Here is a 17,641-nt window from a genome sequence, read left to right as displayed (position 1 = left end):
GTAAAAATCAATTGGCTATATGGAATTTACAAGAGTGTTGTATCTTTTGTTATTTATAAATTGCATGCTACCCATCTTTCCTATCAATAAAACTTAAAATAAACTTGTGTATATATACATACACATATATCCACATTTATATGTTTATATGTACATCCATATCTACACATATACAGTTGTCTTTTTTTCCATCATGTCTGACTTCCCATGACCCATTTGGGATTTTCTTGGCAGAGATACTAGAGTGGTTTGCCTTTGTTTCTCTAGCTCATTTTACAGAGAAGGAACCCAGGCAAAAAGAGTTAAATGACTTGCCCAGGGTAATACAGCTAGTAAATGTCTGAGGCCAAATTTGAATTTATAAAGATGTCTTTCTTATTCCAAGTCCAGTGCTCTATCCAATACATCTACCAATCTTGATGTAAAATCAACACACTCCTCCCTCCCCTCCCTGCCCCAGGGCTGCTGATTGTTAAACATTTATCAGCATGTCAATGCAACAAGTTGTATTATTCAGTTCTCCTTTCTGACAAAGCATTTGACTCAGCAGTTATTAGATATAACTCAGTGACTCCTGTTTTTACAGAGCAGTCACTTTGGTTCAGCACAGTATAAGAAGTAGAAAGACAGTAGTTAGTACAGTTAGAGAACAGTGCTAATGACAATCTGGGGAGAGGTTTGATTACCCTAGAAGACAGTTAGCTCACTCCCTTCTATATTCTCAGGATCATTAACCCTGGCCATCTTTCAGACCCCAACCATCATTCACAAAACACACAACCACTGCTTTGGATTGGTACAAATTCATCACTCTTTCCAGGAAGCTGTTCAACAATGTAGAGCAGAGATGAAGGTAGATTGCCCAGTCAATAATCTACATTTTCATGTCTCAAATCTTAACCTCCCAGGAAAATATAATAGGAGCTCTTTATTACTTTATCATGTGTAAGTCCTATCAATGTATGTTTATGAGTCTTTTGTGTTTAAGCATTCTTTTGTAGTAGAGTAAATGAATAGTTGTGCTATTCACTGTATGCTGAGTACCTTTCTTATTCCTTTTGGACATGAATCACATCTATGCTTTCAGTGATTCTCCTGGGGTTCCAGGTAAGGGGCTTTAAAGAGTCAAAGACAATGAGAAAGAGATTATGAACTGCTCTCTCTTGGGTGAGGCAGGCTCACTCAAGAATGGAGTACCTGCAGTGCTCAAAGCACTGGTGGGAGAGGGCATTTGCAGTTTCCAGGCGAGCACCAGATCTATCGTCACATAAGAAATGTCATATTTGATAGTTTGTCCCCCAAAGTCTTCGTGCCATATTAAGTTTAACTGCACCAAGATTTTTGGGACATTGGGAAAATACTGCTAATAAAGTCTTCTCAGATTCTCTATATGAGAAGTAACAAGATTCTGCAAAACACAGAGGGCTACAGTGGGGACTCAGAAGCCTAAATCTCTATTTCCAGTGTTGTACCACTAACCAGTTACATGACCAGAGGCAAGTTGCTAACCTCTCCAAGATTCCCTTTCCTCATCTAGACTCTAGATTCTAGAGCAGACCTGTACAACTTGTAAACCTCTTTGGGCTGCAGATAGGTTAGACTAGAGACAGACTGACAATGGTTGGCTGCCACAAGTCACGTGACAAATAGGAGAGGGTGTGCAGTGGCAACCCTCTGGTACCAGCCATATGTTGTACAGGTCTGTTATAGAGTATGAAAAGACCATCTTACAGTCTAACTCAAAAGGCTCTTTTAAGGATTAAATAAAACATGTGAAAGTACCCTGTAAAACTGTACAAAACATATAAAATATAACAATATAATTTCAAAAGAAAAGGTTGAAATGGTCAAGATTACTAAAAAATATGACTATATTTACACAGAAAATCATCATAAGAACCTATCCTGAGATCAAAGGTACCTGGGTTTTTCCTTTAGCAGATGTTCTCAAAAAGTTGTGCCTTAGAATTAGGGCCCCTACCATTTACTCTGGTTGGCCTCAGAGAAGCAAGACATATATAAGATTACCTTAATAAAAGAATATCATATTAAATTGACTAGAGTGCAAAAACAAATCTACACTCTGATAAAATTTACCAATCCCTTCTCAGAATGTTTTTAAAGGTAATTTTTTCCCCTATCCATAACCCCTTGAAATCTAGGGGTCAGCAGATCTCAGCTCTAAAGAAAATGCTATTGACTTTTGATTATCCCTACTAGCTCTTCCCAGATATAATTAATATAAATAAAATGTCTTTGGCTAGGCAGTGTGAAAGGGTTCTTAAAAAGGAGAAAAATCAGCTTACCTGTGACCTTCCCCTTTAACAAATAAATGCCTTCCCCCTCTCAACTTTCTCATCTCTTAATTGAGAAAATTAAGGTCATTTGCTACAATCTCCTCTTCATCTCAAAAACCCTTAACATTTTCTCTACTTATTATCCTCTATACTCTCACCTGCTTTCACCAGGATTCTTCTCCATGCCAATGTCAGCCCCTCCACGTGTCCCTTTGATTCCATTTTTCTCCATTTCTTAATCATCTCCTCAATCTCTAATCTACAAACTCTCCCTATCTTCCTGATTCTTTCCCTCAAGCCTTCAAGCACGCCCCTCTCTTCCATTCTTAAAAAACAAAATAAAACAAAAAAACCCCTACCCATGCCCTCAAGCTCATCCTTATCTGTCCCCTTTCTCTGCCAACTCTATATTCCTTGACTCCAGGTTTGGTTTGGTTTTTTCTCTCTCTCAGTCCTCAGTTCTTTGGAACATGGCTTATGACATCACTCATCTGAAACTGCTTTCTACAGTTACTAAGTGATCTTAATTACCCAATGAGATGACCTTCCTTCTTTCCACTTGATCCTATTGACAACTCTCTCCTAGGTGCTTCTTCCTTTCAGATTTTGTAATGCTTCATTCTCCTAGTATTCCACCTTGATTTGTGATGACTCCTGTCTTTTGCTGGTTCATCATAACCCCTTAACTCTGGATGCTTCCCAAGGCTCTGTCCTGAGACCACTTCTCTATCTTGACTCTCAGTGACTTAGGTTTGATTATATGTGTGCAGGCGACTTGTGGATATATCTAGCCTCTCACCCAGCTTCCCTCCCACATCACTAATTACTCCTCGGACGTTTAAATTGTCCTAGATGTCCTAGACAAGTGATCTCAAACTCACTATTTCTAAAAAAAGAAGCCTTTATCCCATCCCACCCCCCACCTCACTACTATTTCGAATTTCCCTATTTCTGTTGAAAGCTCATAAGGCATATCTCTATTACTCCCTCACCTTACATAAGTAAGTTGTCCATTTCCTACAATTTCTACCCCTACTTACTTCTCTCATATTCAACCACTTTTTTTCTGTTCACATAGACATCACCTTAGTTCAGGCCTTCATCACTTCACATTTAGACTATTGCAATGGCAATGGCCTTCTTACTGGTCTCCCTGACTCAAGTGTTTCAGCATTTCAGTTTCTCCTGCTCCAACTCTCAAAGTGATTTTTTTAAGGGTAGATTTGACCACCTCCCTTCCCTAGTCTATAAACTCTGGGGGGTTCCCTGTTGACTATATGTCACCCCCACCCCCAAGATCTTTAATCTAGCCACACTGGCTTTCTCTTGGTTCCTTACACATGGAGCTCCACTTTCTCCATCCATGTCTTTGAGCGAGTCATCCATTTGCCATGCCTGAGGGATAGCTATAAGACACCCTTCTCACTTCTTCATTAGGATCTCTCTCTTTCCTTCCAGACACAGATGCTCAAGTACCACCTTCTCTACAGGAAGTCTTGCCTGGTGTCCTCCCAACATCTAGAGATGTCCCCCCTCCCTAATTACTTGGTTTTTATTTGCATGTATTCTGTTAACTTATTCTGCATAAATACTTAGAAATGTACCCGTCTCCCTCAATTAAATGAAAACTACCTGAAAGCAGGGATTGTTTTCTGTATTTTGTAACCCCGGTGCCTAGCACATAGGTACTTAATAATTCCTTGTAGATCAAATTTACCTCCCCCTCCACCCCAAGAGCTTGAGAAGCAGTGTCACAAAGGCATCATGCTCCCTTCAGTTCAACCAGGCAAATATTAAGTGGGTATAGGAAGGGGGATGAGATATGTTCAGCACAGGTCTATTACCTCTCTATCACACAATACATCCCCCATGCAAGATTTTTTGGTCAGGTTCCCAGTTTATCCCTCCAACGATTTAATCATCCCATAATTATCTGAAAGATCACCACAAATACTAGCTTAGAATTTTTAGTATTAACAGTATCATAGTAATATAATTCAGTTCCATGATAGGTTAAATTGGCTGGCCTAGCTCCCAAGCACCACTTTAAAACATTGTTTCTCTGGAAGAGGAGCTCCAAATTCTAAACAAGCTATTTCCAAACAGACTTCTTATAAAACACAGCTTGCAAACTGAGGACTTGCATATAGAGATGATCAACTTCCTGCTCTGACCTGGCAGCTTTAAAGTGCCAGTCTTGCTTTCTTCCCCCTCCTCACTGCCAATACGTTAGAAGCCACCTTCTCTTATTACACACAGAAAATAATTTTTGATACAATTCACAAACTGAATGTTATTTTAATTTTGTTCATTATTTTTAGCCAATTAAAAAAACAAAAGCATCTCATCAGTCAATCATCCTATCCGAGGGAAACCTAGTGAGCCAACATGACCAGACTGTAACATATACAGAGGAGTAATGTTTAAGACTGTTAAGGCCCCAAGGGGCCAATGCCAAACAAAGGAGTTCAGATGTGATCCCAGGACTAATAGAAAACCACTGTAGTTCATTGAATAGGAGAGTGACCTGATCATATCATACTTGTGTTCTAGGAAAATCACTTTAGCAGTTTCGTGGAGGATGAAATGGAGCTGGAAGATACCAGCTAGCATGTTCCTCTTAGTCTCTATCCATCTTCAAAGGGGGAGCTTAAAAGTGGCAGAGGAGCTAAGTGTCAGAATTTCTCATTGACTAATAGAATGTCAGTGCCTAAAAATACCAGAGACCACCTGGAACAGGGGTGCTTAACTTTTCTGTGTCATAGAACCCACCCTTTGGCAGTCTGATGAAATCTATGGACCCCTTCTTCCAATGTCTTTAAAGAATAACATAAAATATGTAGGATAACAAAGGGAACCAATTGTATTGGAATAAAATTATCAAAATATTTTTCAAATACTTTTAATTAAAATAATGTAAAGCACATATCACAAAAAGAACAAAAAGGCAAAGAGTGAGGTAAATGGATTATAAAGAAGAAAGCTATGATCAAGTCTAAGGCTCTCATTTTATAAATGAGAAGCCCAAAGCAGTGAAGTGGTTTGTTTCTGGTCACAAAATTCCTCTAAGTATCTAAACTGGTATTCAAACACGAAGCTCAGGCCACCAATTCCCAGTTGTCTTTGTATCACCCCAGGCTAACTCTCTGGGAGAGTAGCTTTTTAAACTCCCTTTAGGATGAACATAGTCCTTTTGCACAAAATAAGTTCTTAAATGGTTGTTGAGTGAATAGCGAACATAGCACACAAATTGCTTGTTACTTGTGGGCCTGAAGCATCATTTACACTATTTCCTGGTACAATTCATGCCTGGATTAAGTTTCTGTGATGAAAAAGGTAGGTTGAGAGAACTGAAGTTTATACATAAGACTTCATTTCAAGAAAGAAACTTCTGGGACTGGGAAGAAACTATATATAGGCAGCATATGAACACCATCAGCAAAGGACAGAGTAGATGGAGCAAGAAAACTTTCCTTCTTTCCACTTGATCCTATTGACAACTCTCTCCTAGGTGCTCCTTCCTTTCAGAATTTGTAATGCTGGGGCAGCCAGGTAGCACAGCAAGTAAGAGCACCGGCTCCAGTGTTGAGAAGACCTGGAGATCCGAATCCCGGGCTCAGACACTTAGCACCCACCCAGAAACACCTGGCCGTGTAAACTTGAGCAAGTTACTTAACCCCAATTGCTTAGGGGCGGCCAGGTGGGTCAGCGAGTAAGAGTACCGGCTCCAGTATTGGGACGACCTGGAGATCGAATCCTGGGCTCAGACACTCAACACCACACCCAGAAATAACTGGCCGTGTAACCTTGAGCAAGTTACTTAACCCCAATTGCTTAAAAAAAAAAAAAAAGAATTTGTAATGCTTCATTCTCTCAGTATTCCACCTTGATTTGTGATGTCTTTTGCTGGTTCATTAAAACCCCTTAACTGTGGATGTTTCCCAAGGCTCTGTCCTGAGACCTCTTCTCTATCTTGACTCTCAGTGACTTAGGTTTGATTATATGTGTGAAGAAAGTAATATATCATGAATACAAGGAAAATAAAGATGGGGTATGTAGGAGGTGGGGTAATTTTCAAGGAGAAATAAAAAGAGACAAGATTAATGATAGCAGGGAGGGGGGGAGAATGGAATGCTTGTTTATGTTTGATTAAAAGGGAGAATTTGTTTCTTCCCCAAACACCTTAATGACAAGAGATACAGAACCCTCTCTCCACCTCAAAAAAGAATCTTAATGAAGTGAAATAGGAAGAGCCCCAGAGTCCCAGAGGGTTTTCTCTAAGAGCTATTCAGGAAACTGTCATTGTTTCATCCAAGAAAATGTGGAGGGGTAGGGAAGGACAAAACTAATTGTACAATGACTTTTAAAGACTTCAAAAAATCCTTTTAAATTAAAATAATAAAAACTACATAAAACAGAAATCACAATAAATATGGAAAGAGGAAAATGGATTATAAATAAGATCTTATTCCTAATATGAAGTTGCTTTGATTTACCTCTTCAAAAATAGTGAATTTTAGATCATCCTCAGAATACTGCCAAATTTTACCTTCACGATACCCAAAGCTTATTTGGGGGAATTTCTCCAACTGAGTTAAATAAGCATCGAATGTAAATTAACTAAAGGCTTTTTGCCATTCATTCACTAGGAATAACAAAGAATCATATACTCTATGCACCAAGGGAGAGATCATTTAATCCATTGGTTCTCAAAGGTTTTTTTGGGTCTCAAAACTTTTTATAATATTGCTTTCAATTTTGAATATGGTAAATATCAGTAGATACAACCCACATAAACAAAAGCTCTTAGGGCAGGGGGTGAGGATGGGGTGCTCTTCAATGCTTTCTAAGACCATGATAGAGGTCCTGATGATGAGGTATGGGCTCTGGGAGCCCCCTCAAGCTCTCCTTGAGTCCTTGAGGTACAGACTCTGGGAACCTCCCTTGGACTCTCTATTGAATCATCCCATTTGATGAGGCAGGTCTGTTGCTAGACTTCCCACCCTTGAACTGGCCTAGCCCACCATTGTTTGTGGTCTCCAGGTGGCTTCCCACCCTTAATCACTCCTTGACCTCATTAACTCCTCCTGAAGACCCTCTCCAAACTCCTTCTCTAGACCACCCCTAGATTCCTCTCACAACCTTCTCACACCATGTGGGTGAGAGCACCATAGAATAAGAGTGAAAGAGCCATAGAACATCATGTAAGTGTGAGAGTGCCATAGAATGCCATGTGGCTGAGAGCGCCATAGAATTTTCTAGCACAGACTTGCTCTGTGTCTAATGCAAGTGAGCTTTTAATAAATTTTCCTTTTCTTTGGCTGAAAAGACTCACATTTGGCTGAAAAGAGTCAAATTCATTCGGCAGGACCCATTGTGTTGGTATTTTGGGGTCTCCAGAGCAACCCTAACCCTCTTAGTGGGTAACCTCTTCACTGAGACCAAAAACTGTGAGAACCATTAATTTAACCAAACCTTTTTACAGATGAGAAAACTATGGCAATCAGCCAAGGAAGCATCTGAAGCCAGATATGAAACCTCCATTTTACAAATTAAGAAATCAAAGCACAGAAATGTCTAGTGACTTGTACAAAGTTACATTATAAAATTTTATTATCACCCTTCACCACCATCCTCCAACAGCCTTCTCACCTTGGTAGATCCCTCCACTCCTGCCATTCCTTCTGGTTGTCTAGTTCCTCCCAGAACCTTCATTTTCAAGAAGGCTATATTCACTCTTTCATTTCCCTCTGGGTTCTCTTTCTGACTCTCCTACCTTTTTGAAGGGGAAAGTACCTTCTTTCCTCATCCCTTTGCTTTCAGCTTTCACCTTTCCCCATTAGAACATTAGTTCCTTGAGGGTAGACCCTGTCTTTCTGCTTCTATTTGTATTTCCAATGCTTAGTACAATGCCTAGCAGACATAGTTGATGCTTAATAAGTGCTTATGGATTTGAGTTGAGTAAGCCTATCCAGTCATTAAGAGAATTCAAGTTTCTATACTTTTCTTATATATGCACACAAATCTAAACCTACACTAAAATCTTGAGATTCCTTATTTCATAAAGCTGCAATAAAACAGTTATAGCTAGCATTTAAATAGTACTTTTAGATTTGCAAAAGTTTGCAAGCCACTTTACATAAGCTATTTCATTTATTCCTCACAAGAACCCTGAAGTCGCTATTATCAGTATCCCCATTTTTCAAATGGGGAAACTGAGGCACACAGAAATTAAATTACTTCTTCATGATCACACAAGCTAATTAGTGTGTGAGGAAGGAAAAAATTACACAGAACAAAATTAACAAAGTCAATATGAAACCATGTATTACCACAATCCTTTCTGAAAGTCTATTATTTTCACTCTATTTCTTCTAACACTCAAGGCCATACAAATGTGAGAGTGGTCACCTGAAGAGGTTGTGGGAAGCTGGATGACCACCTGGCAGGTATGTTATACTGAGGATTCTATTCAGGTATAAGTCTGACTAGGTTGCCAAGTGAAGTTCCTTCCAAGTCTGATTCTATGATGCTTTGAGAACCACCAAAAGAATCAATAATTGGGATAATGAATATTGAACCATGTAGAAACACAGACACTTTAATGTTGTAAATATACATACTAGTGAAAATTTAAACCATTTTGGGGGGGGGGATTCCAAATATCACAAATTACTGCATCAGAGTCTCCTAAATATTCACAATAATCTTCTATAATTAGTATCCAGATGTTAAGTAAAATAAAGAAAAGAACACGCAATTGGTGACTGAATTTATCTGAGGTAGTTCGGGCACCCTAAGCTCAGTGTAAGGAGCTATGAGTAAAATTTCTTTTACCAAGGCAAACTATTAGCTCTCAACTAACAGTCTTTGACAGCTGCCTGGGGTACGAAGAAGTTAAAAGAATGATCCAAAGTTTCAGGCAGTACGTACCAAAAGCAGGTATTTTTGTCCACTACTCCATGCTACCCCTCTCCTGATAATAGATATCAGCCTGATTTATCCTGGGAAAGACCTTAGCTTAAAGTCAAGGTCTCCCACTTCATCTAGGGCTAATCATTTTGACCTATACCTTCCCACTGGAATCTGATAACTCTGGAGGGCAGAGGCCGATGACTTTGCACAGCTCTGCCTTGCTCAAATTCATTTCACTTGCGTCAAGATATCAACTTCTGATGTCATTGGTCCACTTTGAGAATGAAAGTTGAACAACAATAATCCTATATCCATCTTATTTCTACCTAGTCATTGCATGTCATCTCCCCCATTAGACTGTGAGCTCCCTGAGAGCAGGGACTGGTTTGTTGTCTCTTTTGCCTCCATATCACCAGTGTCTGGCCCACCAAGCATATAGTAGGGGCTTAATAAATGCTAGATGAATGACTGAATGGAAGGGGTGGAAATTGCAATCTTCTACCTGTCACTCTTACCCCATGAAATATAGAGAATTTATTATGCAAATCAATATATAGTGTCAGAGCCATGTCCTGAGGGTACTACTAGAGGTAAATAATATTCAATCAATTTAACAAGAAATTATTAAGCATCTCCATGCCAGGTACTGTACTAGGATGAATATAAAAACTAAAATGAATAGTAATTGGCCTCAAGGAGCTTATGTTCTAAGGGAGAAGACAACATATGCATATATAGATAGAGATAAATATATGTAGATATAAGAGATATGAACTGTGTACATATACACACTCTACATATGCATATTTATACATCCTACACACATGTGCAGAAAGGAAAAAAATAGAGAAGCGTTCCTTTTTCCCACTCCAAATCAGTTTCATACAATAAAACTGGTCTAAAATCAACACCAAAAAGCAGGCATATTTGGTGTGGGGAGGTCCAGTTCCACTTGTATATGGGAATGCAGGTTTGTAGGCTAATTCTATCTATAAAAGCCTCAAGAAGTCTATGTCTTTGTACTGTCTTTTCAATATGAAGACAGCACAGAAACTCACCTACTCTACCATCTGCTTCTGTAATCACTGCCCTATGCCAAGGCACCCCATTCATCATGCCCTAGGGATTGATCTCTATAGAGCACTGACAAATTGTTAAAGGAGTCTACTGTGTCTTCCAAGTTTCAATGAAACTGGATACATTTTCTTTTAAAGGAATTGGCAATTATTCAAGGCATAGGGTTCTGAAGGGGAGTTGATAAAATAAACTAAGTAACATATACAAATGACATCAATAAACTCATTAAATTGGTTAGGATTTAGGAATTCCAATGTGAAATGTTTTCAAATAGAGTAACATTTTGAATTACCAAAGTTGGAGCTGTGACCATGCATATATCATCAGCCAGTAAGTCAACTAGCATTTATTAAATGCCTACGAAGTGCCAGGCCCTGTGCTAAGTACTGAAGATGCAAAGAAAATGCCCCCCAGAAGCTCCTCACAATCTAATGGGGGAGATAACATGCAAACAACTATGTACAATCAAGCCATACACAGGATAAAATGGGAGTAATATCAGAGGGAAGACGCAAAGATTAAGACTGGAAAGACTTTTTGCAGGTGGGACTTCAGCTAACAAACACCTGAAGAAAGCCAGTAAAGTCAGAAGGTAGACATGAGGAGGGAGAAGTTTCAAGACATCAGAATACTGATAGATAGTATGTCAACTGTCTTAGCCTCTCAAAGTTGGCTGCAGAGTGATCAACTTTCAACTGCAGTATCTCTTTCATCTATACATCTAATAAGTTATAAAAGGGGTCATCTTCTGCATTAGTGTGGAAATATGCACTTAAAAAAATGATAAATCCTTGATGTACCAAAGAAGTATGTTTGTGATACATAGTAAGTGCATTCCAATTGCATAGTATTTGTTGAAATGAAACATACATACAATGCTGTCAAGTAAATATGGAAAGGTATAGTTAGTCTGACAGTCTCTCATCTTGCATTTATGAAGTGCCTGTTCTTTGTCAGGCACTGTGCTAAATTTTGAGGATACAAAAAAAGAAAAAAAAAAGCAAACCACCACCACTACCACAAAGACAGACTTTCCTTGATCTCAAAGGGCTCACAGTCTAAGTTTAATGAGTCAGGAGACCTGATCTCAGATTCCACCTCAGACAATAATTAGTTATGTGACTCTGAACAAGTCAACTCACCTCAGTGCCTTGGTTTCCTAATCTGTAAAATGAAGATACTATCTATCTCATAGGATTCTTGTGGCAAAAGTCCTTTGTAAATTTTTAAAGGCTATGTAAATGTGAGCCTATTAGTATCAGTCACAAGAGCTTTAGTTTTCTTATTCCTAGGAGAATCCAAATAGAGTTTTTGACATCTATTCTACTAGTGTTGATGCTAGTAATAAAAACAAGGAATATAACTCCTATAGGTAGCCCATTTAAAAACACCTCTCCTTTATAGTTATACCTGCTTTTCTATAATAAAATGGATTAAATAATTCTCTACTTGTATAAGATACTTAAACAGCTTTAATATTTTAAGTCTTAAAAGACTTAAATGTCATTAGAAGTAGAATTCTTCTTCTGCCATCATTTTCTTTTACTGCCTTCCTTTCAAGTCTGTCACTAAGCAATCAACAACAGCTAACCTGTGTTATCATATGACAATGTGTAAAATAATACGGCACAGCAAGACCTTTTCTTTCAGTAATTTTAGATTGTAAAAAGCAGAATAATTACTTTAATGATGTACTTAGGGAAAGGATTATCTATAGAGAAAACAACAAGGGTAACACTAATTAAAAGATAGCTTAATTTATAACTATGTAATTAATTTGCTGTATCAGTTTTCCCCCCTTAAAAACTGTGAAATATATTTCATGTAATCTATGTCACTAGCAAAGAATTAACATGTGAGACTATCAATTTGGCCTCTGTAATAAGGGACAAAGCTAAAAATGTCAAAGATGGCAATTCAGATGCAATAATTGAATCTGTTGTTCACTTTCAGGAATGATAGTTGGAATTCTCTTTACATCCTGAGTTTTGGTATCTACTTAGTATATGTAATGCCATGCACAAAAGCTTTCCAGAAGAACTGCTGTGAACAGCTTTTTTTTTTTAAGGTTCTGATTACTCAGTATAGTGATGACTCTATTCCATAACAAAAGAAAAACATCCATGGAAAATCAAGGTACAGCATAATACAAAATACAGCATTCACCATATTTCAACTTATCACAGAAAATCACAATATAATATTCACAACATAGTCTCAAAGTAAAATAGTCACTCTTACGTTAATTCAATCAGTCACAAAATAGTCACTCAAGTTAATTCAGTCACTTACCAGTAGTGTCAAAGTATACAAAGTCTTCCACTCTTGGGGCAAAGTCTTGATTAACTCAATCAGTGACTTATCAGTAACAATAGTCAAAGTACTCAAAGTAAAATCTTACTCAGTAAAGTCTTACTAAGTATCATACACAAAATCTTCCACCCCTTAGGTCACTAGTAAACTATAATTCTCAGTACCCAAGGAGAGGTCTTTTCTTCATCTTGACTTGGGGCCTGCTCTCAGATTCCCTGGATCCCCTTCCATGGTCCCCGATTCTATCTGGGTTCAATGGCAGACAGCTCCCAGTTCCTTGACCAGCTCTCTGGGGAGGTCCTGCTCCACACTGGCATTCACAGGGTTTGGTCCATGTCAGCTCCTTCACCATTTCTGCTCCAAGGAATTCAAGGGTCAACCCAGCCACAAGCAAAGTCTCAGCATCCTGGTCATGCTTCAGTCACCTGGGCTCTGGGCTCCTGGCTCCTGTTCAGAAGAAGCTCTACCACCACAAGTTCTCAGGACTCAGTTCTCCATTCTTCTGTAGCTGTTCTACCACCAGATCTCGGTCTCAAGGAAATTCTGACTGTGCCTCTCTGGGGCTTTTCTTATATACACAGTATTGCCTACTTTCTTCCACCAACCCCTTCTTTGTTACGTCAGTTAACAGGAGACAGGAGTCCATAGCTTCTGTTTCCCCAATCAGAGGCTTGATCAGTTACTAAGTGTTAAGTACCTGCTACTTTTGCCAATACAAACGGGATCTTCAAATTCACAATTATATTACCATTACCAGTATAGACCAACATGTCAAGTGGTATGGGTAGAAAATGATGAAAAAATTTAACCATTTGAGATTGTCAAACTATGCCATATCCTTTACTCATCCCCACCCCCACTGACCTTGAAATCATTTGAATGGGTTCTAACAATGCTTAGGTATGCTGTCCTAATATTCCAAGATTAGATGACAAAGTAATTATGCCTTGACTGACACAATATCAAAAGAATTGTGATGACTCTAGCAAACAAATGTTTGCCCCCACCTTGCTGGAATTCACCCCCACAGAAATACAAGAATTACCTTATTTTAAGGAAGGGTAATTAAAAATGGCATTGAACTTGGAGTTAGATGACCTGGGTTCAAATTCAGATTCTATCACTTGCTATATACATGCCAACAGGTAACTTCCTATCTCTGGGTGTCACTAATTTACCCCTTGCCTAATACAGTGAAAAGGGTCACTGGCTCTGAAGCCAGAGGACCTGGGTTAAATCTCATCTGTAATGGCTACTACCTGTGTGATTTGTGGCAATCATTTAAAGTCCCTGGAAACCAGGTTCCCCATCTGTCAAATGAGGAGGCTGGAGTAGATGGCCCCTGAGGTTCCTAGATCTATGTTCCTATGTACACCACAGAAGACAGTCTAGATGACCTCTAAAATATGAACAAATCACAGCTTTAGTTTCTTCATTTGCAAAATAGGAATAAAAATTAAAAATAGCAACTACCTCACAGGATTGTTTTGATAGATAGATATAGATACACACACAGATAGACATAGACAAGTAAACAGATAGACATAGATAGATGGTTTGGAAACCTTGTGGTTCAGTAGTATGAATCTTCCTGATCCCATTTGGGGTTTTCTTGGCAAAGAAACTAGAGTAGTTTGCCATTTCCTTCTCTAGCTCACTTAACAGATGAGGAAACAGTGAGGGGAGGGGAGAGGGAAGGGTAAAAAAAGGTAAAAAAGGGTAAAAAGTCACTTTGTGACTTGCCCTGAGTCACAAAGCTATTAAGTGTTTGAGGCAGGATTTGGATTCAGGTCTTTGAGACTTCAGGCCCTGAACTCTCTCCTCTGCACCACCTAGCTGTCCCTAAAAGTGCAATATAAGCAACTGTTATTATTCCTGGGTGGGGAGGTAGGGAGAGAAGGGATATTAGTTTATGAGGCTCTAAAATCCTAAAGAAGTAGCTACATGTCCCCAAGCAAGACACTTAACTCTCTGCCTCAGTTTCCTCTTCTGTAAAGTGAAAGGACTGGACTTACTTCCTCTAAGATCTTTTTCAGCTATAAATCTATGATTCTATGTTCTTGATCAACTCACAGGATGCTTGAGGCATCTATGACAAAAAGTTAGCCACTGCTGTATAGAGATAGCAAAGGCCATGCTCTAAGCTACCTAAAAAATTTCAGCACCTAAAAAAGCAAGCCAAAAATTTTTAAATCTGCAATTCCTAAATATTTATTGAATTTTGCATTTCTTAAAAAAAAAAACAAGAAAAGCAACTCCAAACATTTTTTCTCCTTTGAAATTTCAAAGGAGATATGTATGTGAATAATGTATAGCTTTTCTGTACAGCACTTTGAAGCTTTATAGTGTATTCAAACACACTAATCATTTCTACAAAATACCTTCATTTACTACCTCATACTTCTATCCCAAGACTTGAAAAGCTTTTAACTAGATGATCCTAGGAAAACTTCCCTCTTTATTACCATAATTGTACCTCTTACATGACATTCCTGTTTTGAAAATCCTAGAAGGAAAGAAACTGAGGAAGGGAGAGATTTCCTTAAATCTGTATAAACTGCATTACTGTATTCTCCTATGTGAGCTTCCAAAAAGAATTCCATTGTGAATTTACAGGTTACAGATGTAACTGTTTCATTCCACCTCTCCCAATCCCCCAAAGTAATAAGATGAAACTCCACATTATCAGGGGCTACAAACTGATAAAATCCATAGGTACCACTCCTTTCTTCCAAGGGAGGAGGAAAGGGGATTGGCTGAGTTAAGAGGGGAAAGCAAGTGACATTTACTTATCAACATCTTTGCACTGACTACTATACATCTTATCCTGGCAAGGGTCCAAGATTATCTGAGGTACCAAGGTAAACTGCATGATGTTTAGAATGCATTCAGACACACCACACATTTCCCTCCCCTTCATACTATGCAGCAATTGTTAACATAATCCAATGCAAATTGAGCAAATAAAAATCTCAGCCTGCTGGAGCCTTCTCTCAGACTCCCTTTATAGAATGTATTGTTTGCTTTATATTAAGGATGCCTCCTGGGGACAAAGTGGATCTAGTCAAAAGTCAAAAATTATAACGGCTCATTGTAAAAAAAAAAAAAACGATTCATGTTATGGCTGTCATAAAGCCTAGTATGAGAATTTTTTTTTACTTAGTACTACGATTTTTTTCAAATCATAGAATTAAAGGTTTTACAGACAAGGAAACAGACCCAGAAAGAAAAAGTGACTCGCCCAAGGTCACACATGCAGGTAACAAAGTGGCAAAGCCAGCTTTAGAACCAAGATCTCGTGACCTAGCCTTCTTCTCACTCCAGCACAATGTCTCTCCAAATGCCCTACCTACTTTGACAGGTGTAAGTCGCTACAAAAATGCTTACTATCTTCTCCCTTTCTCTACTCATAAACGTCAGATGCAATGCTGACCTACACAGCTGAGTTACTCAAAATACCATTTAATACGAAGAGAACATAGTGGAGGATTAGCCACACCAGGCGGTGATACTAAACGAAAATGTAGTTTGTTTCTTTTTGGAAAAACCGACATAAAGAATCTACATATTCCATTTGACTCTCCTCGGCTGTACCAAGCAAGGACCAAACCTCACCTAAACGTGTCATCTTGCTGTCTGCAGTGTACTATTTACCCTTTTAAACCCCATACGGATTTACTTTTAATGTCTCTTCTACTTTATCTTTGCTCAGTAGGACTCAAGGCTGGGTGGGGCATAGTACAGAAAGGCAGATTTTTTTTTAAAGCAATGGACAACGAAACAAATTATCATCAGAGAACAACAAAAATAGAAATACTCCACTAACCCGCTTTACGAGAGAAAAATAAACATGACTTCCATTGGGGGTAGAAATTCAAGAAGTGAGAGTCCCATTCCTCAGTTAAGCAAAAAGTGGCCTCTAAACTCTCTCTCCAAGGACACTGGTTCAGGGTTAGGGGGTGGGGGGCGACCTTATACTTTTCTGAAAAGTGTGTGTGTGACTGACCAAATTCAACACTAAATAAAAGAAAGAAGGTGAGAAGGAAAGTGATGAGGGGGGAGAGGAGGCAGAAAGAGTAAAAGAAACAGAAGGTGGAGAAAGAGAAAAATGAGGGGGGCGGGGAAGAGAAGGAACCCAGAGAGGAAGCAGGAGGTTTGGAGAAAGAAAGAGGAGGAAGACGAGGAGGAGGAGGGGTGGAAGGCCCATTAAGAAATCTTTAGAGCAAACTAAAGTTGATACTTACAGTTTTGCAACTGCAACGCCGAGTGAAGCTGTGTAGGGCAGCAGCGGGGCACCGGGTACTCGGGCGGCTCGGGGGAGCCCAGGCTGCTGCAAAGCTCCTTTGATTGCCCGGTGGCGGCGACGACTGGGGTAGGGGCAGCCCGGCTCTTTCTCCTCCTCCTCCAGCCGCTGTTACTCAGGCTCTGCTCCTCTCCAGCCAGCGAGTCCCCCCAAGACTGTAGCACCGGTTTCTCCTCTTCCCCGGGAGCAGACTGGGGACTCTGACGAGAAGAGTCCCAGGAAGCACACACGCTTCACATCCACGGAATGTGTGTATGTGTGCGGAGGGAATCTGTGGTCCGTGCGTCGGGAAGGACCTCCCCACCACCTCTACCTCCAATCCCCCGAAGCGAGGAGGGCTAAAGCACCCAGAAGCTGAGGCTACGGCGGCAGCAGCAGCGGCGGCAGCAGCAGCAGCACAGTGGACAGGAGGGGGGCAGCCGCCGCCGCCGCCGCCGCTGTTTTGCAGCTGGGATCAAGCAAAGGGGCGGGAGGCAGAGTCTGCGTCTGTCTGGAACTCTGACTGTAGCTCTGGGGGCTGTGCACCACCAACAGCCTCCTAGGGGCTGCGGAGCAACGAAGCTCCTCCCCTTTTGCCTTCCGCGCGCTTGTGTGTGTGTGTGTGTGTGTGTGTGTGTGTGTGTGTGTGTGTTCGTGTACGAGTTCGCTCTCTGGTTACAGTAACTGCTTTCTGACTCTCTCTTAGTATGCTCTGGGCCCTCTCCCTCTCTTCGTCTCCCACTCCCCCTCCCACTAC

General features: G+C 39.8%; 1 protein-coding gene across 3 annotated transcripts in view; it reads right to left on the bottom strand.

Annotated features, from left to right (window-relative positions):
* The window catches only part of LOC138176114 (ras association domain-containing protein 8-like), a 117,798-nt gene extending 100,243 nt beyond the window's left edge, over positions 1–17,555 (bottom strand). The window contains exon 1 of one of the 3 annotated variants that reach the window (XM_069106869.1): positions 16,847–17,555. The gene's annotated coding sequence lies outside the window, so the exon portion shown is untranslated. The remainder of the gene's footprint in view (positions 1–16,846) is intronic. The other 2 variants (XM_069106870.1, XM_069106867.1) reach the window with 2 other exon arrangements.
* Between the last annotated feature and the right edge of the window lie 86 nt (positions 17,556–17,641).

Source organism: Petaurus breviceps, unplaced genomic scaffold (assembly GCF_028583685.1).
Source record: "Petaurus breviceps papuanus isolate PSGF00001 unplaced genomic scaffold, PetGlider_PUasm1.0 81, whole genome shotgun sequence".
In the NCBI taxonomy this organism is placed as follows: Eukaryota; Metazoa; Chordata; class Mammalia; order Diprotodontia; family Petauridae; genus Petaurus; species Petaurus breviceps.
Note: the sequence above shows the minus strand (reverse complement) of the source record. Positions and strands in the feature narration are given on the sequence as shown.